The sequence below is a fragment of the Phascolarctos cinereus genome, unplaced genomic scaffold, assembly GCF_003287225.1.
Source record: "Phascolarctos cinereus isolate Bilbo 61053 unplaced genomic scaffold, phaCin_HiC Scaffold_726;HRSCAF=1367, whole genome shotgun sequence".
Classification (NCBI taxonomy): Eukaryota; Metazoa; Chordata; class Mammalia; order Diprotodontia; family Phascolarctidae; genus Phascolarctos; species Phascolarctos cinereus.
In genome coordinates, this window is record NW_027556098.1 from 276,722,272 (window position 1) to 276,747,493 (window position 25,222).

Sequence of the window (25,222 nt, forward strand, 5' to 3'; positions counted from 1 at the left end):
ACACATACACATTAGCCCCTATGGAATAGTGATTGGTTTAGAGCAACAGTAAACAATGCACAGAAATGCAACTTAATTATCTCTTGATTCTACCAAAGCCGCACAAAGCTTTGACTAAGAGAGCTGTGGCACCAATAGCCACAGTAGTTCCTCCCTCTGCCTGGCTCAACAAGGAGGGTCATTACTAAAAAATTTACATTTACTATAGAAGCCAAAGTCGGGACTTATCGGCTGAGAACAGGAAAACCGCAAGACACCGGGGAGAAAAACATCTCCCTGCCTGCTCCAAGGTTGGTGGGGAGTGTGGACGTTTGGGGAGGGTGAGGAAGCATACCTGGGAAGAATTTCAGCCTAAGGGATTAGGAGACTGCCTGAATTCAGTCAAAATCAGAGACTGAAAACTAGTAGAAGAGCCTCAGGTAGAAACCAGTCTTTGGATTTAAGTATGGAAATCTCCAAGAAGGAGAATAGATTGGTGCCATCCTCTGGGCTAGGTTAGCTGGAGAAGGAGTGATCAGAGCCCTGGATATGCTTAATGGAATGTTCTCTGTTCCCATTCTGTGTTACTAGGCCAGAGATGCCTGCAGTTCATCTAGTCAGTTGTGCCCTACTGGTTGCCGTGCCTTGGCACAGATGCCTTTGGGACATACAGAGGAAAGAGGACACAAAGTCCTTAGTCTTGGAGAATCTACAGTTTGATGGCATTTGCACAATGCTTCCTGACTGCCTTCTGAGGGGGTAGACGCAATGTTCTTACCCTACTCCCCCCGCACCGCCCCCTCACACAAGTGAAAGGGATTTAAAGTTATGGTTTGGAGATGACCTCAAGTTCTCGAAGTCTATGCCAGTAACAAACACTCTGGCAAGACTTCAAATTGAGCTGGAGCAAGGAATGCTTGTATATCACCAAGGATATACTAGCTAAGTTTGGAGAAGTTCATCAGCAGAAATTTGTCTTATCAGTTGATGAATCTTTTTGGCCAAGTTATTTGGTGGGGAGAGAAGGGGACAGATACTGAGTTTGGCCTAGGATGAGAGAGAATCCATGCTGATGAAAAGTTGTGATATTTGTGAAGTTTTGAAATGTTGAGGATCAAAGAACCAGCTTCTGTTTCAAACTTTCTTAACTGAAGGGCCATATCACATCCAGTTAACTGATCGTCTCCATGGATAGGTTTAGATGCCATCCTGTCTGGAGGCAGGAGCATGAATAAGACAACCTTTACAGGTCCCAAGGACACTGTGAGGGATAGCATATTCATGGTTTCCAAGCCCTCTAGTCCCTAAGCTGGGTTCCCCATGATAATATTGACTCAGGCACACAGCTGGTTCACACACTTGAGCGGTACCCTTGGGCTTTGGCTTTTAAAAGGGCCTTCCAGAAGCCTGGAAAGAAAAAAGGTGTGACAGAGAGGAAGAGGGGGGCCCCCCTACACATAGATTTGGTTCCCTAGAATAAGAGCCACACAGCCAAACAACCCCTACAGGGAACCACATAGGTCCCAGGGCTGGCTGTGGAAGGATGCAGCAGTGGAGAATTGCTCCTGAGCCAAGATAGAAGCTGCAGGAATTCAAACCAGAAACAGCTTTTTGCCTTTATTTTTGTTCCTTTTTGAGAGGGAGAAGTCAGTAGTGTAGCATTCATCCTTATACCTATCCAGAGGATCCCTTGGAGACATCAGGTTTTTGGCTTACATTTAGGTAAAGGGGCCTCTAAATCCAGTGCAAGTACATGGGCTAACAAAACATCAAATATCAGACAAGTTTTATTTTACCCTCAAGAAAATGAGAAGGATTCATAACCAAACCCATAAAGAATTAGGCCACTTCCTCTTTCTTTTTTAGCAGGCCTATGTCTTCCACTGGGACCCACGTCCACTTCATTCAGGTCCCCCAAATGACCACCACAGTGTGGCAGATCCTAGAGTACAATCAGGATGGTTTTTGTCATTGTGGTGCCATGGAGAAAGTACTAAGTTTGAAGTCAGGGACCTGGGTTCGAATGTGACTTTGGATTCATTTAACCTCACTGGATCTCAAAGTCCTTATTAGTAAAGTGAAGGGATTGGACAAGATGATCTCTAGGACCCCTCCCAGCTCTAAGTATATGATCCCAAGTTATCACGGTATAACATGAAAGGACCTGGCTCTAGTGAGTCCAGGAATCAGGGGATTCACAAAGGGTAGTCCTGTGGCAACGTCCTCCCAAGATACCTCTCTACTGGCCTATCCTGGACAGCACTTCCCCCAAAGCGATGGCCAGACCATATTAGCTCAAGGGAACCACTCCTTAGAATAATTAGGTGATTAATAATAACAATATGCTATTAAAATGGAGTTATTGTTACTATTAAGGTTTATAAAGCCCTCTCTTCACAATAATCCTATGAGATTGACAGCATAAGAATTGTTATTTCCAATTTACAAGTGGAGAAACTGCAGTTCAGGAGTGATTTCCCCAATCTTGCTGTACACAGTAAGTAAGTGTCAGAAGTAGAGCATGAACCCTGAGTCTTCTGATTCCAAATAAGCCAGATGTTTTCTGTTGTTTTTTTTTTTGTACTGGCAATCTTAACCCATGATGTCTGGGATGATAATCTCCATTTTCATGGATAATAAAGGACAAATATGTTTCCCTATTTCATTGATGGGAAAACTAGCCTAGGGAACATTCAGTGGGAGAGATGTGACCTTGGACTCAGTGTTTCTTTGGCCATTTGTCCTATGTATTTGTAGAATCAAGCAACCAACAAGGATTTATTAAGCACCTACTGAGTGGTAAGCACTGGAAATCCAAAGATGAAACAGTCATGCTCAAAAAGTTTATGTTCAAAGGGGAGAAATAACAAATATATATATAGGAACATACATGTATACAGTATTTGCAAAATGAATACAAGGTAGATTGGGTAAGTGTAGCTAGGTGGCCCAGTGGATAGAGTACTGGGTTTAGAGTCAGACAGACTTGGGCTCAAATCTGACCTCAAATACTTCTTTGATGTGTGACCTCGGGTAAGTAAGTTAACCTCTAATTGCATCAGTTTCTTCATCTGTAAAATGAGGATAAGAATAGCACCTACCTCTCAGAGTCCTAAGAATCAAATAAGACAATATTTGTAAAGTGTCTGGCACAGAGTAGGCATTATATACATGGTGATTACTGTTATTAGCAATGAGGAGGATAAGGAAAGACTACAATGGTGAAATAGTTCTCAGCAGTCATCATGGAAAGAATGCCCCTGGGCACAGGGCTCCCTATTTACTATCTACTATTGGGGGCAAAAGGCATATAAAAAAAGGTATGTTCCCAAACCCTGTTTTCTTTCACAGAACTTATAGGTTAGCTGCAAAGATAGAAAGTGCATGTGTAAGAAACACTTGTACAAAGCAACATATAAACCAGTACTTATGACTATGGCACAGGTTCACAGAATCTCAAAGTTAGAAGAGACCTCAAAGGCCAGCTAGTACTACCTGTTCCTCCATAAGAAAACCCTCTACAACATCCGTCCAAAAAGTGACCTCCAGGTGAGGAGAAACCCATTGCTTCCCAAGGCCACCCATTCCACTTGAGCAATTCTGGGAAAATACGATTTAGTATGGGAAAGGTCCATAAAGATCACCTAATGCAAAACCATCATTTGAAAGATTAGGGGGGTAGCTAGGTGGCATAGTGGATAGAGCACCGGCCCTGGATTCAGGAGGACCTGAGTTCAAATCTGGCCTCAGACACATAACACTTACTAGCTGTGTGACCCTGGGCAAGTCACTTAACCCCATTGCCTAACAGAAAGAAAGAAAGAAAGAAAGAAAGAAAGAAAGAAAGAAAGAAAGAAAGAAAGAAAGAAAGAAAGAAAGATAGATTAGGAAATGGAGGTTCAAAGAAGAAGCAACTTGCCAAAGGTCATAGAAACACAGCTGGAAGGTATCTGAGAGTCTGAGTGCAACTCTCACTTTACAGATATGGAAACCAAGGCACAATGAAGTAAAAGTGATTTGCCCAGGATCACATAGATAGTAAGTGTCTGAAGAGGGATTAGAAGCCAGGTCTTCCTCTGGCTCTAGTGCCCATCCTCTATGGGGTCTTTCCTCAACCCTGTGTCACCTCTATTAGGAAATATTTCTTTTTATTGAGCCTAAATCGGCCTCTGCAATTTCCATACATTGCTGCTAGAGCTGTCCTCTAGGGACAGGCAGAATAAGTCTAATCCCTCTTCTCTATAACAAATAATTGAAGACTTCTATCAAGTCCCCACTAAGTCTTCTTTTCTTCAGGCTACACACCTAAATAACTGTAGGACAAAGGAAATGTAAGATACACAAATCTAGAGACATCCATCCCAAATGTCCAAACTGACTATTTGTGTCCAACCTGTGGTAGAGCCTTCTAAGCTCGTACTGGACTGATCTGCCACAATCTAACACACTGTACCTTGACAACACTGTGATTTCATTGGTCCTCTTCCAGTAGGGAGGATGAATGACAATAATAATTGAAGACTTCTCTAATGTCCCCAGCAAGTCTTTTCTTTAAGCTAAACACCTAAAATTTCTTCAACTAAACTTCATCTAATCCCCTTAACATGGTGGCTCTGGAGGGCCACCTACTCTGGAGGAGAACCAGTTTGTTAATGTTTTTCAATATATCTAACATCATTTCATATTTGCCTAATATTTGTAAAGCTTTGAAAATACAAATATACAACAACAACAACATAGCTCCTGCCTTCAAGAAGGGCATCCAATGGATGTAAGCTTCCTACAATTTGGTGCCCAAAATGAACAATACTTCTGATGAGGACAGATGGGGACATCACCTCCCCCCCATTTCTGGACACTATGCCTCCCTTGATGCAGCCTAAGATGACACTATCTTTTTTTGTCTGCCATGTCACATTGTTGACTCAGATTAATCTTATCATTCCCTACAGCCCTATAATAATCTACTACTTAAATGCTGGGTCAGGATGGAATGACAGTGAAATGATATAATCCTTAGTTAGGTTACTTTAACCTGAGTTGATTTTCTAGAAGAGTTAAGTTTAGAGTCAGGTTGAGAAAGATTATGACGTCTAGCCCTGCAAGGATTTTGGCAATTAACCATTCCAAATCCCATCCTATTACTGATGAGGAAATCAAAATTCAGATAGGGTGACTTTGCCCAAGGTCAAGTTGGCTCGTTGACTTGACACAGGTAGTAAGTGTTGGAGACAGAATTTGAAACCAATCTTTTGAGAAGCAATGGAATAAATTGGCAGAGGAGAAGGAGAAGACCGTCCCCAATAGTAGGAAGTTTCTCACCAATCTTTGCTGTGATACTATACTGTTCCTCAACCATGAATCCATCTTTGTCCCTCAAAATCAAACCCATCAAAAAATCAGAAAAAGCAACTCTGAGATTTAACAAGGAGGTTTATGCTATTTCATAAACTTGCCTTAAATTAAAATCAGGCACCACACACACATGCACCACCACAGACATCTTCTGTCACTGAAAAGTTGCTCCCTATAAAATAAAAGAAGCTGTTTAAATGTCTCCCTTCCAAGATAGCCCCACAGAGCTAGAGCTGAGAATACATTAGCCTTTAATGAAGTGAAACTCTCATCTTCCAGGAGACACCTCATTTAGCGCAATTGTTTCAGAGCCATTACAGAAAGACAATTACAAGGAAGCGGGGAGAGTAATTGGAAATGCTGGCAGGAGTTGGGCGAAATGATAATAAATAAAAATATTCAACCTAATAAGCTTCCAGGAGGGGGTGGGATGAAGAAAATCAACATAATTAGAACTGAACCTTAGCAAGGAAAAACAGACAGCAGGGTGGCAAGTGCTCAACTTGTACAGGAAAAGAAAAAGTAAAAGGATGGAAAGGATGGTAAGCCTGGGGCAGTTGTAGGGGAGCTGGTCAGCCTCCTCTGGAGGCCACAAGGAGGTCTGAAGAAGCCTCCCTCCTCCCCTGCCCTGAGCCCTTCAGGCACTCTGGGGAGCTGTGAAGGTCTTGACCAATGAAAGCTAGGTTTGTGACAAAGACAGGCCAGGCAGGGGCTCAGCTTAGTGTTCTTCCTCTAGGAGCATCTATCTGCACATGGAAAGGAAGCATGCAATAGAGCAGAGCTCTGGGCTGGGAGTCAGGAGTCTAAAAATCTAGTCTTGCCTCAGCCTATGCCCCTTAGCTCTCTAAGCCTCAGTTTCCCCATTATAAAATGTGAGGCCTGAAAAGGTAAATTCTAAGGCACCTTCCAGTTCCAACACCTGATGATTCTATGAAAGGATTATAATTTCATTTACAGCTTCCTAACTTGCCTGTTGAGAGGGTTTCCTCCTTTCCCCTACTCTCCTGTCCTGTTCTTCACCCCACTCCTTACATAGAAAGACTCCACTAATTGCTGATCCCCCTTTCTAGACAATATTAATTCAACACACATTTATTGGGCTTGGTGTTATGTTAGCTACAAGATAAATAATAATAATAATAATAATAGCTTACATTTCTATAACATTTATGTTGAATAATAATAGCTAGCATTTATATAGCACTTGAAGGTTGGCAAAACACTTTACAAATAAATGTTATCTTATTTTAACTTCACAGCAACCCTGGGGGAGAGATTTCATCATTGGCCCCTTTTTATAAATGAGGAAACTGAGGAAGAAGTTAAATGACTTCCCAGGGTCATACAGTCTGAGGACAGTTTTGAACTCAGGTTTTTCTGACTAATAGTCCAGTACTCTATCCACTGTAGAATATAACTGCCTCCAAAAGTACTTCCCCACAACAATCCCATGAGGTAAGTAGTACCAGCATTATTATTATTCCCATTTTAAATATTAGTAAACTGAGGCCTACAGATGTTAAGTGATTTGCTCAAAGTCAGTTAGCTAATAACTATTAGGGCTGACATTCAAACGACTATACTGCCTCAATTAAGATACAGACTCTGAACTCAGGAAGTTCACAACCTAGTGCTCTAAGGACTCTCCCTAGAAGTGTAACTCTTGCCCAAGTAGTCCATTAGATTATATACTCCTTGAGAGCTGGGACAGTTTTTTGCCTTTCTTTGCATCCCCAAAACTTAGTACAGTTCCTGGAACATTCAGGTGCTTAACGAATGCTTAGCGACTGACAAATTAGGGATTGCATTTCTGAAGAAAGGGGTAGAGGAGTTAGGTATTAACAGAGATTGTCACAGAAAATGAGGGGCTTCTCTAAGCTAGAAATCTGCCTATTGTCATGGTTCCTAACCTTTTAAAGTATAAAGATGCTTTCTGAACATAAAATATTTTTATGAGTTTAGGAGCTTCAAACTAAAAGTCTCAGCTGAGTTGAGAAGGACAACCACATATGGCCAGCCTTGCTGAAATCAACCCATGTGCTCACTCCACAATTTCCCCATATTTGGAGAGGGACACTATTCCTAGAGAGCAATGAGGAATTTACCTAAATAACTGGCACTATTCCAATGACAGTGAAGGAATGTCAGGGAATAGCAGGCTTCGGATCATCCTGTCAGGGACTCGGCATCCTGGGATCTTACCATCCTGTCTTGAAGGAGTAACATCACTCTGGTACACCAAGCTGAGGATGCTAGTTAATATTCTCTAGCTGGCTATATCCCACAGTCTCTATCCCATTTATACTCAAAAGAAGCCAGTAGCAGCGTTGTATTGTGGAAACTGGACTTGGTGCAAGAGGATCTGGGTCTGAATCCTAGATCTGCCACTTACTACCTACCTGTGTGACCCTCATCTATAAAATAAGCTAGATTGGTCTAGATAATGTCTAAAGTCTCTTCTAATGCTAACCTCCATGAGCCTGAGACAAGCACTCACATTGGAAAGTGAAAAGTGAAAATGAAAAGAGAACTCAAGATGTTCACCCTCCTGGCCTAGGCGCAGAGCCAGAGCTATTTCCCAAATGCTCCTCAGCTGTGCCTGGACAAAGCACATCCCTAGAAGGACCAGATCCACATGATATTCAATCAATAAGCATTTATTAAGAACGTACTACGAGCTAGCCTCTACGCTAAGTGCATGGAATACAGAGTCATAAGTAAAGAATTTCAATTTATTACTAGAAGTAAATAGAGAGTCATCAGGGAGGAGAAAAGCAACATGGCCAGTTCTGTACTTTAGGAAAACCACTTTGGCAGTGGGTGGGGAGTCAAGTAGATTGGAGTATGGCACCTGATGCAGGGATGTTATATAGGGAGACCAATTAGGAAGTGAGAGGGAATGAGGACCTGAATGAAGTAGGATGGTGGCTGTATGGGTGAAGAGAAGGGGACAAATTCAAGAAATATTGTGGAGGGAAAGTCAAGATTCAGAAACTGCTTTACTATCAGAGGTGAGTGTAAGTGAGAAGTCAAGGATAACATCAAGTTTGCAAATCTGGGTGACTAGAAGGGTACTGATGATGTTCTTGACCAGGGGTGGGAACCTGCAGCCTTGAGGCCACGTGTGGCCTTCTAGGTCCTCGGGTAAGGCCTTTTGACTGAGTCTAAATTTTATAGAACAAATCCTTTTATTAAAGGGATTTGTCCTGTGAAGTTTGGATTCAGTCAAAGGTCCACACTTGAGGACCTAGAGGGACACATGTGGCACTGAGGATGCAGGTTCTCCACCCTAGCTCTTGATAAGATAGGGGAATTGGGAAGAAGGTTGAGTTTAAGGAAAGGCAATGAGTTCTGCTTTGGACATGTTGAATTTGAGATGTTTGTGATAGAAACAGACTAAAAAATAGAGAAGATGTGAAAAGTATTCTGATCAGCACTCTGAGAAATTAAGGAAGAAACTGAGTTAAGTGGAGAAGTGGATAGAGCACTGGCTCTGGAATCAGGAGGACCGAGGACTTGAGTTCAAATCCAGCCTGACACTTGCTAGTGTGTGACCCTAGGCAAGTCACTTAATTCCAATTGCCTCCACAAAGGGGTGGATGGGGTGGAGAGATGACTTACCTATGATTCTGGGGCTGGTTAATTTTAGAAAATGTGTTCTGACTTCAGGGTAAGTAATTTTTCCACAGTGAGATTACAGAATAGGAGGGTACTCCCCAAACTGAGCGAGGCATTATCTAACCTAAATAAGAAGATGGAATAGATGACTTAACTTTGCAAAGCCCATTCAGAAATCAAGGTTCTTGATCTTAGCTTTCTTGACCATAGAACTCCAAATGCCTAGTCATGCCAGGTCCTGGTTCTTCACAAATAAGAGGTGATTAACAAATGTTTGTTACATTTGAATAATTTTAATTTGAGGTAGGCCCAAGATGCCTCTGAGTTAGTCCCTAAGAAAGCAGATATCCTGGGCTCAGGAGGTGGTCTGGGTTGCAAGAGAACAAGACAGCAAAATACCTCCACTCCCTCATTTCTTCATTTATAGGTCTCTTGAAATCTTAAAATAAATAATGCTGAGATAGATGAACTTGGGGTCCTAGCAGAAGAATTCCCACTACTCTAAAGAAATAGCTTCTTCCTTAAATCGGAAAGGCAGAGGGATGGGGTCCTGAGTTAAGAAAGGAGACACAAAGTGAGGGCAAAGACCATACTCGGCTGCTATACATCAGGCAAATGGTCTTCCTAATGTCCAATAGAATGGAAGCTCCTTGACAGCAATAACTGTGTCATTTTTTGTCTTTGTACCTCCAATTCCTATCACGTTGTCTTCTAATAATTAATCATTCAATACTCCATGGACTTGTAATTTCTTCATGATGGGTACTCCTCACCAACCCAAACTGCAATTCTTCTATGATGTTAAAACCACAGATTTAAAGCTGGAAGAGACTTTAGAGGTCATCTAAATTCCTAACCCCTTTATTTTACCAGTGAGGAAACTGAGACCAAGAGGTGAAGTGATTTGCCCAAGGTCACACAGCTAGTAATGCCAGACCTGAGTTAACAGATGGTCTTCAGGAGGGCTGTGGCTAAATCTCATCACACTGGGGCCACTTGGGGATAGGCAACTCTACACCTGACGAAGACTGTCCTCAGACAAGGGACAAGCCTTTCCAGCTTTGGAAGGACCTATCTGAGCTTTGGCTCTGCTGGTAGGGCCTTCAAAAACCCAGAGTTACCTTTACACTCTACTGTGGCATCAGAAGACATTCTAGTGGCAGCCTTTTACTTCTCTTGCATATAACAGGTACTAAATAAGTATTTGTGGGATGAATAAATGAATCCTACAGAAGCCCCAAAAGGTTCAGTGAAGTGGCTTTCTAAAGTAACATGGTGAAAAGCTGGTGGTACAAGTGGAAGTAAAAGCCAGGTGTCCTGACTCCCATTCTAGAGTTCTTCCCACTGTGCCAGGCTGCCTCTCCTCTTGATAAACCAGTTTTAGGCTGAGCAGCCCAGGACCAGGTCCCTGGGAGCCCTAGACCTTATAAACTGTTTGGGAAGGCAGCCAGAAACCTGAAATGGGGAGACTAGAGTAGCGGACTTTGTAAGGGGACAGTGACCCTTGGCAATGAGCCCAGAGTGTGCTGAGCAGGAGGCTAAGAAAAGTAACCAGACTGCCAAACAGCTCATCCAACAGTAGGAGCACTCTTAGGAGCACTAGATAGCACATGGAAGCAGCATGGCTCTAACCAGACTTCAGAAAACATGGGTTCAAATCCCAGCTTTTAAATTTACTAACTATATAACTCATTTAACCTATGTAGGTTTCAGTTTTCTCATCTATAAAATGATAATCCTGTCTGCTATCTACTTCATAGGGCTATTTGGAAGACCAAATTAAATAGTGGATGTGAAAGTTCTAGTATGAAGAGTAATACAATTATAATTTATTATTATTTGGCAAATATTCATTCTTGGTTGTCTTATATCTCTATGAGAACAAGGTTACTTCCCATTACAGAAAAGAAAGCTTTGACCTGAGAAGCTGAAGCTAAAACCAGGGCCTGAGCTGGTGCCCTAACATGAAACCATATCCTAGCCAATGTTCTTTCTATCGTCTGTCTGGGATTCCCTGCTTGGAGAGATGGGAGAGGAAGAACACCACATCTACTCAGTCTCTGTTTTGAAGCAGATTCAGAATAGACAATACCACTCAACAATCCTTACAGATGTTCCCAGAGGCATCCTGTGACCTTTTTTACAGCTTTTTATATGGGGGTTTTGGGGGCAGAAGTCATTTGTAGAGATCAAGGAACTCCTACACCAGAAACTCTGCCATAGGAAGGGATGGAATGTTTATCTAGCCTTTTCTTTGTCCTCCCTCTCCTTTTCTTCCATCAAGCCTAGTTCACATGGACAGTAACCATTCCTAGGGGAGACTTTCCTCTTAGGGGATGGCCATCCTAAAGGTCAGATCACTCTGCTCCCCAACATGGGGTGGGGAAGGAAGGAGAAGTGTAGGGGGAAGGTGCTGTAATAATGGCTAGCTTGTTACTCTACATTTTCCTGTCTGGTTCCAGGCTGCCCAGGAGGTAGATCTGCCTAGTGGAACTACAAAACACCCCCTCCCTTGCTTCCCCCTCCCACCCCAACCTAGTCCTAATTTGGTCCTAAGTATTCCTAAGGTGCCTTCCAATTTCCCGCTGTAACAAATGGCACAGAATGCAAATAGAGGTGGATGTGGGACACAGATGTTTGCACTAATTTAATTGAGGGAACACCTTGGATTAAACACTTTGCAAAACACTCACAAATAGGTTCAGTGCATCCGATAATGAAAAGCTTCCCAACCCCATGGCATTTGCTGGAGCTGCCTGCAGGCTCCTTGAAGATGCACTGGGGAGGGGCCAAGATGGGAGGAGAGGCCTGGAGCAGACTTTGGAAGAACCAGGAGGGGCCCAGGGAGCAGCAGGCAAGCAGGTGGGCAAGCCAAACTCTTCCTGAGGAAGGGGGAAGGGAGTAGGGTGGGATTCACAGCTGATTATTAGCCAGCTGGAGCTATATCCTAGGCAAGACATTTACATCTCTGGGGGTAGCTTGTTCACTATCGGGATCAGTAATGACCAGATCCCATCCCCGGTCCATGTCTCTGTGATCCCTGCCCCAGTGAATGTCAGGAATTGCCCAACCTGGCCTAAGGCCAGTAATCTATTCTTATAAAACATATGCCCAGCTGACTTCAAATGAATACAGATCCATTTGACTTTCCTGCCCTTCCAAGAAGCAGCTCTGCAGCTAGTAAGCGCTGGTCTTTGTTTGGAGGGCTCTCCAAAGTTTTAGATGCTGAACATCAATGAATTTTCACATTACCCCATCCCTTTCCCTCAAAGAGCATAGTAACACTCTACCTGAAGGAAACATAGTATCATCTAGCTGGGCCAGTAGCTTAAAGTGGTAAGCAGTAAAACTATAGCTATTCAAACAGTGAGCCTAGGGACTCCAATGGATCAACCCATTCAGCAAAGACCCCTTACCATGAGAAGAACCCAGGGGTGGGGAACCTGTGGCCTTCTAGGTCTTCAAGTGCAGCCCTTTGACTGAATCTAAATTTCACAGAACAAATCTCCTTGATAAAAGGATTTGTTCTGTAAAACTTGAACTCAATCAAAAGGCTACACCCAAGGACCTAGAAGGCCACATGTGGCCTTGAGGCCAAAGTTCCCCACCTCTGGCTAGCAGCCAAATAGCCTGCCCATGCCCAGCCCAGCCTGGTAGCAGTCCTATAGCCAATCATTCTGCCTGATCTAGACCAGTAACTGATTGACCTGTTCAGTCAAAGACATTACCCTGAAAACAACAAGCCCTTTGATTAAATATTCCACAGAGACACTGTGCCCTGAAAGAAGCCTGGTCTAGCAATGGAGCTGAATGACAGAGTGATTCACCCATCACTAGCTTCAGATCATACAGTGAACTTCACGAAGATCCTTTGGAGAAATAAAAAATATCTAGATCCTAGAGTTCTGGATTTGTTGTCTAGCCAGGTGTACTTTACACATGCATCTCACTGACACTGTACTTTAAGTTCTTGCCCACTCTTCCCCTAATAGACTCTATGTGTATTTGTGGGAAAGTATGCCCCATGTTTGTTGAGAAATGCTTTGTAACTAGTGTTCTTACTATGCCATTTAGATTAAATGCCTTTGCTAAAGAACTATTTGAATCTGTTGGCTTATTGTTAAGGAGAAACCCAGTAGTAGGGGCTTGTAAGTCAGTGCAAGCAAGATAGCTAGCTGCCCACAGTGTTACTTCTACAACCTAAAAGCAATCGTAACTGCCTTCTAGGGCCCAACTTGCCAGGAATAGTTTGAATTGGGAGATTAAATCTAAAGTGGTTATTACATGGTTGAGTCCAAATCCAGGGAACTACCAGGAGATGATCAGAAAAAGGCAGTCCATAGGAGAAAACTGAAAATGATCTGTCCCTTTAAAACAATCTCCTTGTCTCTGGCTTTCCTTTCACCCTCTAACATTCCTAAAATATATTCATGGAGTGAATTACATTCAAACCTTGACATTGTAGAAGATCTGAACAGTTGAGAGATCATCCTAACCTAGGGATTTAGGGACATAAATTCAGTTTCTCTCAAAGCTGATTCCTTTCCTTTTTCTCAGTCCATAGAATGTAGCCTCTATCTCCCAACTTCCCCAATTCCAGCCTTCAAGAGTTCAGATAATAAAGCATGATGATGACCACCATTGTGAGAATGCTGAGACCTCGCTAACAAGCCACAGACACACACCAAGGCAGATCCATGTAAACAAGCCACACCATCACAGAAAGGGAGATGTGACCACTTCCTGACATGTTTCATTACGAGGCAGTAGGGTGATAGCTTTGGGGATGGGTTGGAAAGCCTAAGAACTTTCTTCTGGTCTAACTGGATAAATCCCCAGAATGTGAGATAGTTTTAGATCACTAGGCAAATGCTCTCTAACCTTCTGAGGTAATTGCGCTTTCATCCTCAGGGAAGCATTACTTGCTTCTCTGGACCTCCGGCATCCTCATTTATAAAATGGGGAATTAGATTGTGCACAGGGGAAGATGAAAGGAAACCCATTGGTTATCTACAACTACAGAGACCCTCAGTCTCCTGATGCCTCCAGGATCCCAGGGGTTGAAGTAAAAACACTCCACTCTCCACCTGCAAGAGGAGCCAGGTTGGCTAGTGGTAGAGGCAAGGAGGCTGGCTTTTCTTTATACTTAGTTGATGGGTACAGTGTAGCTAAAGATCACTATGGTAGCACTGGAAAGGACTTGGGAGGAAGAGGTCAGGTAGGAGTTATATGGAACATTCACAAGATTTTGAAAAACATGTAAAGCTTGGTGTAGAACCCTTCTGCCATAGGCATAAGGAAACCCTAGGTTTCCAAGGGTCTGGTGGAAGCTGTAGAGTTAACGTCACAAGCAATAGGATTTGGAACTAGAAGGTGTTCTAGAGATAATTTAGTTTAAGTCAGTCATTGTACAGATGAGGAAATAGGCCCAGAGAGGTTCTAGGACTTGTCTAAGGTCATAGAGATAAAAAGGTGAGCCAAGATTCAAAGCCAGATCCTCCAGCTCCAAACCTGGTGCTCTTTCACTAAATCACCATGAGGTGATGGGAACACCGTTACATGTTCCAAACCCCAACTACAAAACCTTCATCCAGCACCTCTCAACCCTGCCAAGTTGGAGCTATGGCAGATCTCTCCTCCCTTCCCTTTCCCTCTCTTCCCCAGAAAGGTTTAGGGAAGCAGCTGGGGAGAGGGAAAGCTCCACAAACAGGCCCCTCTCTCCTGCAGGCAGAGTCACACCAACCGAAAGGAGATTTAATTAGCAAAATCTCGTTAGGCAAACGAAATTATCCATAAGACAATACTCCTCTGGACAGGGGGTATGATTAAACAAAGCCATTAATTGAGAGAGTGGCAGCCACAGTTCCCTAGATCCATTCATCTCCGGACAGGCTCTATTTTTGTCTCCTTGGACCAACTGAATAGACCCTTTCCTTTCCCCTTCCCCCAACCCCATTTAATAGATGATCCCTCCAAGCTCCCAGAACCCCTTGAGTTGGGGGGCTGCAGACCTCAGCTTATCTCATCAGCAGCTTCTCCTCAGCCAGATTCCTGCTAAAGTGCCTTGATTGCATAATGTCTATTTGCATAATGTAAATTGCAATCTCCTAGCTCTGGAGGCAGGATTCACAGAACAGCCATTATTTTTTACCACTCCACAAAAATTCTGCATTTAGGAAGCAGATTTGCAGCTCAGAATGCCATATAAATCTGAATCCGCCATAGACTCCATTAAATCATGCCAATTAAGATGGACCAACCAAGAGTCTTATGTCATTCCAGTCCACATATGCAAGGACCTCTCAGTCTAGACCAAGGAACAAGGGGGAAGGGAAATTGGGGTGGGGATGTAAGGATAGAAAAAAGGGTGAGAAGAGCTCATCTGGTGCTAGGGGGAGGGGAGGAATACTAAAGATGGAAATTCTAGCTATATTTCTATTCATATCATACTTTCTCTACCCCTTTTCCTCCCTCCCCATAAAGTGATTAACACAAATATTCCAGAGCTTACTGCAAAAGTCCATCCAGTAGATGCAGAGGGGAAAACGTAGAATCATACATTTAAAGCTGGAAAAGACCTTAAGAGTTCATCTAGCCCAACTCTCCCATTTTATAGATAAGAACAATGAGCACCAGACATGTGAAATACACACAACTTATTATACAAGGATTAAGTAGCAAATATGGGGTTTCAACTTAGGAGTGCAGCATTCTTCCAATTATACCTTGAGCTCATTGTGGAGCTGACTGCTGGTAGACTGCTAATCTGAATGAAAAAAATGTAAAGGTTGTTATTGTTCAATTGTGTCCAACTCTTCGTGACCCCATTTGGGATTTTCTTAGCAAAGACATTGGAGTGGTATGTCATTTCCTTCTCCAGCTCATTTTACAGATGAGGAAACTGAGGCAACCAGGGGTAAGTGACTTGCCCAGGGTCACAGAGTTACTAAGTGTCTACGCTCAGATTTTAACTCAGGTCTTCCCGACTCCAAGCTGGGCACTGTATCCATTGGGTCACTTGGCTTCCCCTAGAGCCAATGGGAAAATGTTATTACATTAGGGAGATTCAAGGTATTGTTCAGATATGTGAAATGTGCCACAGGCTCTTTCTTTTAAATATTCCTAACATTTTCCAGGGTCCCTCCTTAGAAGAATGATGAGATTTTAAGGGACAGGTTAGATCTGACTGCTTTTCTTGATGGTCATCATAACGCAGCTTAGACAGGACTGGGGTTAGTTGCTGACTTTGGAATCCAGAAGAAGACAGAAAAATTCCCTGTTTACTTTCTAACTCACTGTGTGATTCTGAATCCATGTCTTATGGAAAGAGCTCTCAACTTGGAATCAGAAGCCCTGTGATCAAATCTTGGTTCTCTACTAGTTACACAACGTGACTGTGAGCAAGTCACTTATCTTAACTTGTCTCAGCCTAGTTTTCCTCATCTGTAAAATAAGGATAAGACTTGCCCAACCTATCTGAAGGGGATGAAGTACTGAATGAGATAATGCCCATAAGAGTGTGATGTAATTATAAACCATTTTTATAAATCTGAACTAATATATGTGGGGACAGAAGAGAATTACAAGGTCCCCTGAAAAGGGGCATTGCCTCAGAGAATTGTCCAGGATTCCAGTTTTTCCAGGGTCTGGTACCTGGGCTACCCCTTTCTTACTCTATTACTTATTCAATATTCATTTGTCTAAGGACAAGATGCTAATATGGATTATTAAAATATCAATAGTTTATGAGTGAATTTTATATATGGCATACAGAATTTTTGCTTTATATGTGAAGAACAGCCAAGTGAATGTCTTTAGTTCCTAGCAAGATTATTTCTTTATTGGATGGGGGAAAGGGGTCAGACTTAGGCATAGAAACAGCCTCTGTGTTGTCTGCCTTCTAGCCCTATCACCAAATCGCCACCCCACCCTCATCCTTTAAGTACTTTCTGGCTGTGATTTTAAGGAAAACAAAAGAGAAATTGTGCCAAATTTCCATGCAGACTCTTGAAAAACTGTTGTTAGTCTCCCAGGAAATAAATCTGTCTCTTCAGATGCATCAAAATAAGTCACCATCTTCTTTCTATATCATTAGAACCACAGAATGTCAATGTTGGCAGAGACCTTAAAGAGCATCTAGTCCAACCTTCCCATTTTACAGATGAGCAAAACTCAGGCCCAGAAAAGGAAGTGATTTGCACAAACACATAGAATCACAGTTTCACAGATAGGAGGGGTCTCCAAAGACATCTATTCTGATCCAATCTATCCCAAATAAGAGTTCTCTTCAGCAAAAGATATCACAGCAAAGTTATCTCAGAGCTAGGACTAGACCCTATATTCCCCAATACTGCTTTTAGCCTCTTTGTCCACAATCTTTGGCTAAAACCTAAAATCTGGTTGCCACAGGGAGTAGTGATAGTTTGGGTAGGAATGGAGCTTTGGAGTTATGGGTTTTGTTCCTGGAGAACAAACATATTTTTGACACTACTTGTCTCCATGGAAGTAATAAGATTTCAGAAATCCATGCTCATTTACAATTTGGAATTTCAAGCTGTAGGTCACGGACCTACATATTTGCCCTCTAGGATGCTTACTCCCAATGCTAACAAGATAACTTGCATGAGAGAGGTTCAACACTAAATGCTAGTCCCCTCAGAGCCCAGTTATTTTAGGGATGCTAGATCAGAGAATCCTGCATCAGGTGTGAAGTTGGCCTAACATATCCTCTCAAAGGTCCTTTCCAACACAAAGATGCTATGGCCTTCTTCAGTCACAAGACTCTCTTAGCATACCTTCCAGGAGTTTCAGGACACTTTGATAATTTAGGCTCTGTCCCTTTAAATACTCCAAGATGTCCTCTACAACCTACCAATATATCTATAGCCACGTACCACTGTCCAATAAAGTTTTAGCTCATCCAAGGCCATGTCCCTATGCCCTACTCTAAGCCAGAGAAGATATGCAGAAACTAGGCTTGCTTTTCTGAATCCTGAGAACAATACCAAGGGCTTCTTCATTCTTTCTAGAGAAAATAACCCAAGTTTCACAGTACTCAGTACCTGGCAGAGTTCTGGATTTATAGTAAGCAATCAGCATGAATAGAATGGAATGAAATTGAATTCATAGATTCCCTCAAAAATTCCACCCCTACCTGGAACAGAATCTCATATTCACTTATTTTTCTAGCTTGAATTCCTTTTCTCTGCTACCTCTATATCCTCCTGTTCCTCTTCCTCCTCCTTCCACTGGCCAGGCAGCCAGTCAGTAATGCTAACGAACCAGGATGCAGAAGGGAACGAAGGTCTTTCTTTGCTGCCTTGCTCCAGCCAGCCCTCCGGATCTTGTATGCAAATCTTGACAACACTCCCTAAGGGGAAAAAAGCTTAAGCCATCTTGATTGAGATCAGAGAGACCACAAGAAAATAAACCAGTCCCACTTCCCAAGCACAAGCAAAAGGTTCTAACAGCCTTTTCCACCCCCCTCAAGGAGCTGTCCCCAAGAGTGGTCATCAGAAGTCTGGGGCTTCCCTGGAGTGGGACCCAGGGGGATGCCTGCAACTAGGTTATCAGCCCAGACAGAGAGGGACTTCTAATACTCCCTCTGCACTCTCCTTTCTTCTTAAGCATGCCCATTAAGGTTCACGCTCAGCTTGTTCCTCTCATACTTGACTTGACTTATGAGGTCCCTCTAACCTCCGGTGTGAGGAGACATCGATTCTTGCAAAGGTCATTTTCTTTCCGCCCCCACTCTCCCTTTCCATTCTTTGTCTCCTGGGCAGGCTTTCCTGGAACAGGACAGTGAAGGGGGGGAGGCGTGGTTACCTTCCTCTTCCCACCCCTAGTCTGCTGATCTGACCACTCCCCTAACAGTAGCTCAGTGGAGGTGTCTGAGCAGTAGAAATCCTTCAATAAGAGTTTGCAAATGCAGAAAACAGTAAGCCATTAGGTGGGGAGACCGGGCGCCCTGCTTGCTCACTGAGCAGTCATCTGCAGGATGTTAGAGAGATAGCAGGTCAGCCATTCTTATGATTTATTCAAATACTCATTACAGTCAATCTATTTTTACACAGAGGTGAAGATATGCGCTGATAACGGTTAATCATTTATAATTCCACGGACTGGTTGGAAGCCAATGTAAGCCAATGTACTATCAAAGCCAAGGAGCTCACATCAGCCATGCCACCAGTCCCCCCTGAACGTGGGCAGAGAAGGCGCCAAGTGAGGCCATTCATCCATTCATTCAACAAACATTTATTGAGCACTTGCTGTGTCCTAGGCATCCTAGGAAGACACAGAGATACCCTGCCCTCCAAAAGTTTATAATACAGTTGATGAGAACACGTACAAAAATAACCAAAACAGAAAATAATCTACAAGTACTGTATGAGTGTTATAGATAATAAATATTGAGTTCAGAAGAGGAAGAGATCACTTCTAGTCAGAGTAATTCAGGAAGGAGGTGGCATTTGAGCTGAGGCCAGAAGAATGGGTAGGATTTCGGTAAGCTGAAATCAAGCAAGGAGGGCATTCCAGGTTGGGGAATGGGGGTGGGGAGGGCCAAGCATGAGCAAAGTGCAGGTCCACAAAGGCTAGAGAGATGTGGCTCCCAGGCCCCCCACCCATCCCCTCAGAAACAAGAGGAGGATAGGAAACATCTACAAACTTCAGATTTGTAGCTCACATTGCTACTGCCTCCACTCAGTTCCATTCAAACTCATCCCACAGATCACAGCCACTGAGCCTCAGCTCCAGTCTTCAAACTCAAGGAGTTTCCCTTCTCCTGTACTCCTTACATGGGTAACCCATGAAGTCTACCTTAATGCACAATCAATAAAGCCTAATTAAATAGGATGTCATATTACAGGGCCCTTTTGTCACATTCAAACATAATCTAATTAGATTTCCACTGTCTTACATTCTGACCAGCTCGTTCTTGAATGTTTCTCTTTTACAATGCAGGACTCGTGCAAGAAGAACAGGTTCCTTAGCTGACCTTTAACCTGTAACCTCATTGAGACCGCATAGAAGATGCCAATCAAAGTTACTTACAGTTCAGGGCCTCTTTTCTGGCAAGCAACATAGAAGATAGACAGCCTCAGGACCCAGCCATACACACATCACCTGCCAAAAAAAGAGAATATCTTTATAGACTGTGTGTTATCATGCCAGGAACAAGAGTCAGAATGGGAACGGACCCAAGCAGATAGATATGGCATGGAAGGGAGCCGTAGACTGGTGGCTTAGATCACTCACAGTGCTAAGTGAGAGAAAAAAATGTTCTATTTATTGAGAAGCTGACATAGAATATTAGCTAATAATTAGGAACTGGGAATCAGAATTTCTATCAGACCCTCTTCAACTCTTGCCCTTTATCTATTTTATGCCTCAGTTTCCTCCTTTGAGTGCAAATTTTATCATCGTTCTCTACAAAGACCCTGGAAAGGAAAGACCTTGTTCCTATTCATCAGTATCATATGGTCAGAAGGCAGACAAGTTAATGGCATAATCCTTTCCTAGAATCAAATAGACAAAAGTAACAAGTATTTATTAAAACCTAGGCTGTGTTGAGCACTGAGGGAGATAAGATAAAAAGTCTAAAATGGTCGCTTTTAAAAGTGCTTACTACATGGGACTATATGAAGGCACAACAAATGACATATGGTAACATATAATTATTATAAATATTTATTTATTGAATATTATATATATGTGTGTATGTGTATATGTGTGTGTGTGTGTGTGTGTGTGTGTGTGTGTGTGTGTGTATAAAACTAAATTTTTTTGGTGTAGAATGCAAGTGCTGTGGGAATTCTGAGACAGGAAAGAAAGAAGAGTTGAACCAGTCAAGGCAGACTTCAAGAAAGTAAGACTTGAACCGGGCCTTGAAGGACAGGTAAAGGAAAGAAGAGGGCATTCCAAACAGAAAGCACAGCATAAGCAAAAGGCACAAAAGCATGGGGCAGTGAGGAGCTTAGAATAGAGTATATTTTAGGTCATAGCAGAAATTGACACTGCATGGACAGAGTGGGCAAGAATAGGGAGGGCCTGGAAATGGGAGCCATTGAAAGTTTTTCAGCAAGGAAGTGGCAAGATGAAAGATAACTGCCTTTATCACTATCAACCAGTCTCAGCCCTGCAAAGCTCCACTGATTAACCAGTATGGCTTCTGGGTAGAAGCAGATTTCAAGCAGCAATTCAATTCAACAATCATTTATTCAAAACCTAAACTATAGAAATCACAATGCTCGTTGCTAGGGGAGATAACCCTAAATGGTCTTTCCTCCTTGCCTCTAAGTAATTTATAATTTGAAGGGATGGGAATGACATATATGCCAATATATATAAATACAAAATAATACATAATAAAGACAAAAATAGTAACTCACATTTTTATAGGGCTTTGTAGCAAAGAACTTTTCTCACAACTCTGTGAGGTAGGTAATAGAGACAACATTAACCATATCTTACAGATGTAGAAATTAAAGCTCAGAGGCTCTGAGGTCACACACCTAGCAAACAGCAGACTTCGAATTTGAACCCAGAAGCATGAGACCAAATCCAGGAGGTCAGACACCACCTTACATTGCTTATATTTGCTTTCATATAAGTTAGGTGTGAGTAAAGTACAACTTTGGGCAAGGAAGAAGGTCATTACCACCTAGGAGAATCAGGGAAAGCATCCTGGAGGAGGTGGAATTTAAGGATGCAGAGTCATTCAACAAAGTAGGGAAGAAAAATGTAACTAGGCATAGATGTTCTAACAAGGCACAGCTAAGCAAACTGTCAGAATTTCAGAAAATTATGGCGCCATTGAGGATACAGCCAGGAATGTAGCTGAGAGAATACAGGGTAGTCAAAAAACTGGGTTCTAGTCCTGACTTGAGCCCTAACAAACTACCTGTTTGACCTGGGGCTCAGTTTTGCTACCAGTAAAATAAAGAAGATGGACTGGAGACTACATGTACAGTCCTTCTGAGAAAGCAAACCAACCACTAAGAAAGGCCCCAAGCCACTTAGGAAGGCAGTCTGAGATAGAGCCAGAAACCTAGTATTTACATCTTTGTCCCTCTTTACAACTGACCAGACTTCACTCACCTCATCCCCCAATCCCCATCAGATCTCAAACCAGGGCTTCTGAACACAGGGCACAAAAATATCCTCAGATAGAGCTGCTCACTGACTGCTGCCATTCCTGTAGCCTCAAGAGAGTACCTGGAATCAAACACTCCCCTTAAGGGCTTCACCAAAGCAGAGCTCCAAAAAGAGAAGAAAAACTGTCTGGAAAATCTGAGTAAGACAGACTGTCCAGGGAGGAAACACCTGACAGAACACCTACCCCTCCAAACACAGGTCTCTGTGTCTTTCCCTCTTGCTTCCCAGGGTTTTCTCCCCTTGCTGTCCTCCTCACAGCATCCCACTCCACCCCCTACCACAGATTCCTTCCCTCATTGCCTGAGAAAAGCTCCTGCCAAGGGATAGATAGCTTTTGTGTGTCCGGAACTGTAGTAGGGATCCAGCACTTCAGCCCCTGACTGCTGGGCTCTAAATTATACAATAACTGGGTAATTTAATAAAGATATAATTACCTGGCATCAGACACTTGGCTCCAAGTTATTTTCCCACCCAGTACCAAGTGTTACTGTAGTGTCTCACTCTCAGCTGGGCAAGCACCGGTGCTAATTGTAGGACTCAGGCAGCCACAGTGACCACTGTTGGCTGGGGATGGCACTTCTGCATTGCCGGACCCTCCCCAGCCCAAGCAAATTCTACATCTCTGTCCAGAGACAAGGCTCTGAGATGGGTTTCTGGGACGCCCCAATGATGTGGCTTTGAACAAGGGGGAAATGGTGGAACTGGGAAATAACCACTGATTGCTTCTACCCAGAGGCAAAGAGTTCTGCTTTCTCTTTACACTTAGACAAGGAACGCTATTTAGGAATTCATCTGGGTCCGCCATAAAACTGACTGGATTTGGAGTCTGAGGACCTTGGTTCATATATCAGCCCTATAACCTAGGATAAATCACTTAAGGGAAGGGAAGAAGAAAGAGGAAGGGAAAGAAATAAGCATTTATAGAGCACCTACTATGTACCAGGCGCTAAGTATTTTTTACAACTACTGTCTTATATAATCCTTAATTTTTCTGGGCCTTAATTTACTCACATGTAAAAAAAGGGTGTTGATCTACATGACCTCTAAGTCCCTTCCAGCTCTCTATATGATCTCATGACTACTAGAGGGTAGGAAGACTCAAAGAAGAAAAAAATCACGGAAAGTAAGTAGTCATGAAGTGTAATTCTGCCCACCTGGCCCATGTAGTCCCCATTACGTGGAGTGAGTTTTGAGTCATGTTTATAACTTCTTTGCTCATGCAGACTAAAGATCAGAGCAGTCAGTCCTTTGGAGGGAAGGGAAGCTGCCTCTGACTCCTCCAGAAGAGAATAAATGGATGTGTTGAGAACAATGAGCCCCAAGAATAGCCCAATTTCTGGGTGAAAAACCAAAAAGAAAAAATCATTTTAGCTTATATGAGGATTTGAACTTGGAAGAGAACAACATTTGCAGAAAACAAAAGGATTGAACTAAGTTTGGACCTGGAAACTAAGGGGAAATAGTGAAAAAAGCACTGGACTTGGAGTCACCAGAAACCTGGGTCCAAACCAAATCTTTTAATACTTAGTGGCTGCATAAATCTGGGCAAGTCATTTAAATTCTCCAACCTTCCATCTACTCATCTGCCAAATGGGCATAATAACAATTCTTGCACCCAGCTACCTCACAGGGTTGAGAAAAGTATGTTGTAAACCTTAATGTGATACATAAATATGAATCACTATTATTTTTGACTCCCAGAAAACCAAAATAAGTAGTCTTCTGGAACTCAGTGAACTGTACAGAGGTATCCAGAATGCGTGCAATGTGAAACATTTTCAATTCAAAGTTATATGCTGTATCTATGTATAGTAATTGTAATTGCTTCACTTGTAAATAGTTTGCTTTACAGCTTCTTTCTTGCCTATGAATGCAATAAGGCTAACTGGTAAGCCTGTGGCTATCATAGTGACTTGTCATCAGAAGGAGTAAAATGGGGGAGGGGAGAGAGACACAGGTAAAGGGTGATGCTTTTGAGGCTGTAGGCAGGCCTTGGGACACAGCGGCAAAAGCAGGCAGCAAATAACTAGCCAGCTATCAAGCAGCCACAAGTGATATCCCATTTGTAAGTGTCCCAGGATGGAATTACACACTCTTTTTTTTTTTTAATCAATGACAGGGTTTATACAAGAGAGAGAATGCTACATAAGACTGTGGAAAGGGAAGAGCCCTGCACTGAAGAGTCAGAAGGACTGGGTTCAGGCCTGGCTCTGTTACTTGCTATGGCCTTTGGCAAGTCATATATTTGATTTTAGCCTCAATTTTTATCTATAAAATGGGAATAATAATATTTGTACTACCTCCTTAGCAGGTTTGTTGTGAGAATCAAAAGGAAATAACATATGTGAAAGTGCTCTTTAAAATTATAAGGCATCAAGCAAAAGTACTATCATTATAAGTATCATTATTATAAGCTTGGTAGCATTAAGATTATAAGAATAAAATTAAAATGATCCTAATCCACTCCCAAAAATGAAGTTTTGAGATCATAATGAGGGTCCTAAATTGGACAGATAAGATGAATTATGAATTACACAGCTATAATTCCTCCAACGGTTAGCAGAATAAATGTGCCTCAGAAAGAGACCTGAAGGTCACAGTGGACCATAGTTTTAATATTAATCAATAATGCAGGGGTGTTCATTCATTTTTTCACTTTATAAGCATTTACTGAATACTTAATCATGTTCACAACACTGCACTAAGCACCATGAGGGCTACCAAGAATTATTACACGTGGATCTTGACCTCAAGGAGTTTAATTAGGAGAGACGTGAGACATGTACACATGAAAAGGTGATTAAAAATACCAAACAATAAAAGTGTTGTCTCAAGGTCATTTGTGTAAGAAGGGCCAGATGAAAGGTAGGAATAGTAAGTGCTCCGGGGTTAAGGGAGAAGGAGAGATTACTGTGGGCAAGAGGAGTCAGATAAGGCTTCATGAGGGACTTGGTACTTCCTGACAGCCTTTAAAGGGTGTGGATAAGCAGAGAGAAGGGGAGAGCTTGCTTAGCTGAGAGAAAACATCACAAGTAAACAATAGAAGTTTTCATGTGTGTTGCTATGCTCATTGGACTTTGGACTGGAAGGGGTATCATCGAATTTTAATCCCTAC

At 42.5% G+C, this 25,222-nt stretch overlaps 1 protein-coding gene across 5 annotated transcripts in view; it reads right to left on the reverse strand.

Annotated features, from left to right (window-relative positions):
* The window catches only part of PKNOX2 (PBX/knotted 1 homeobox 2), a 346,894-nt gene that overhangs the window by 233,273 nt on the left and 88,399 nt on the right, over positions 1-25,222 (reverse strand). For all 5 annotated transcript variants that reach the window (XM_078147126.1, XM_078147127.1, XM_078147125.1 and 2 more), the window contains one exon: positions 20,005-20,076. The gene's annotated coding sequence lies outside the window, so the exon portion shown is untranslated. The remainder of the gene's footprint in view (positions 1-20,004; positions 20,077-25,222) is intronic.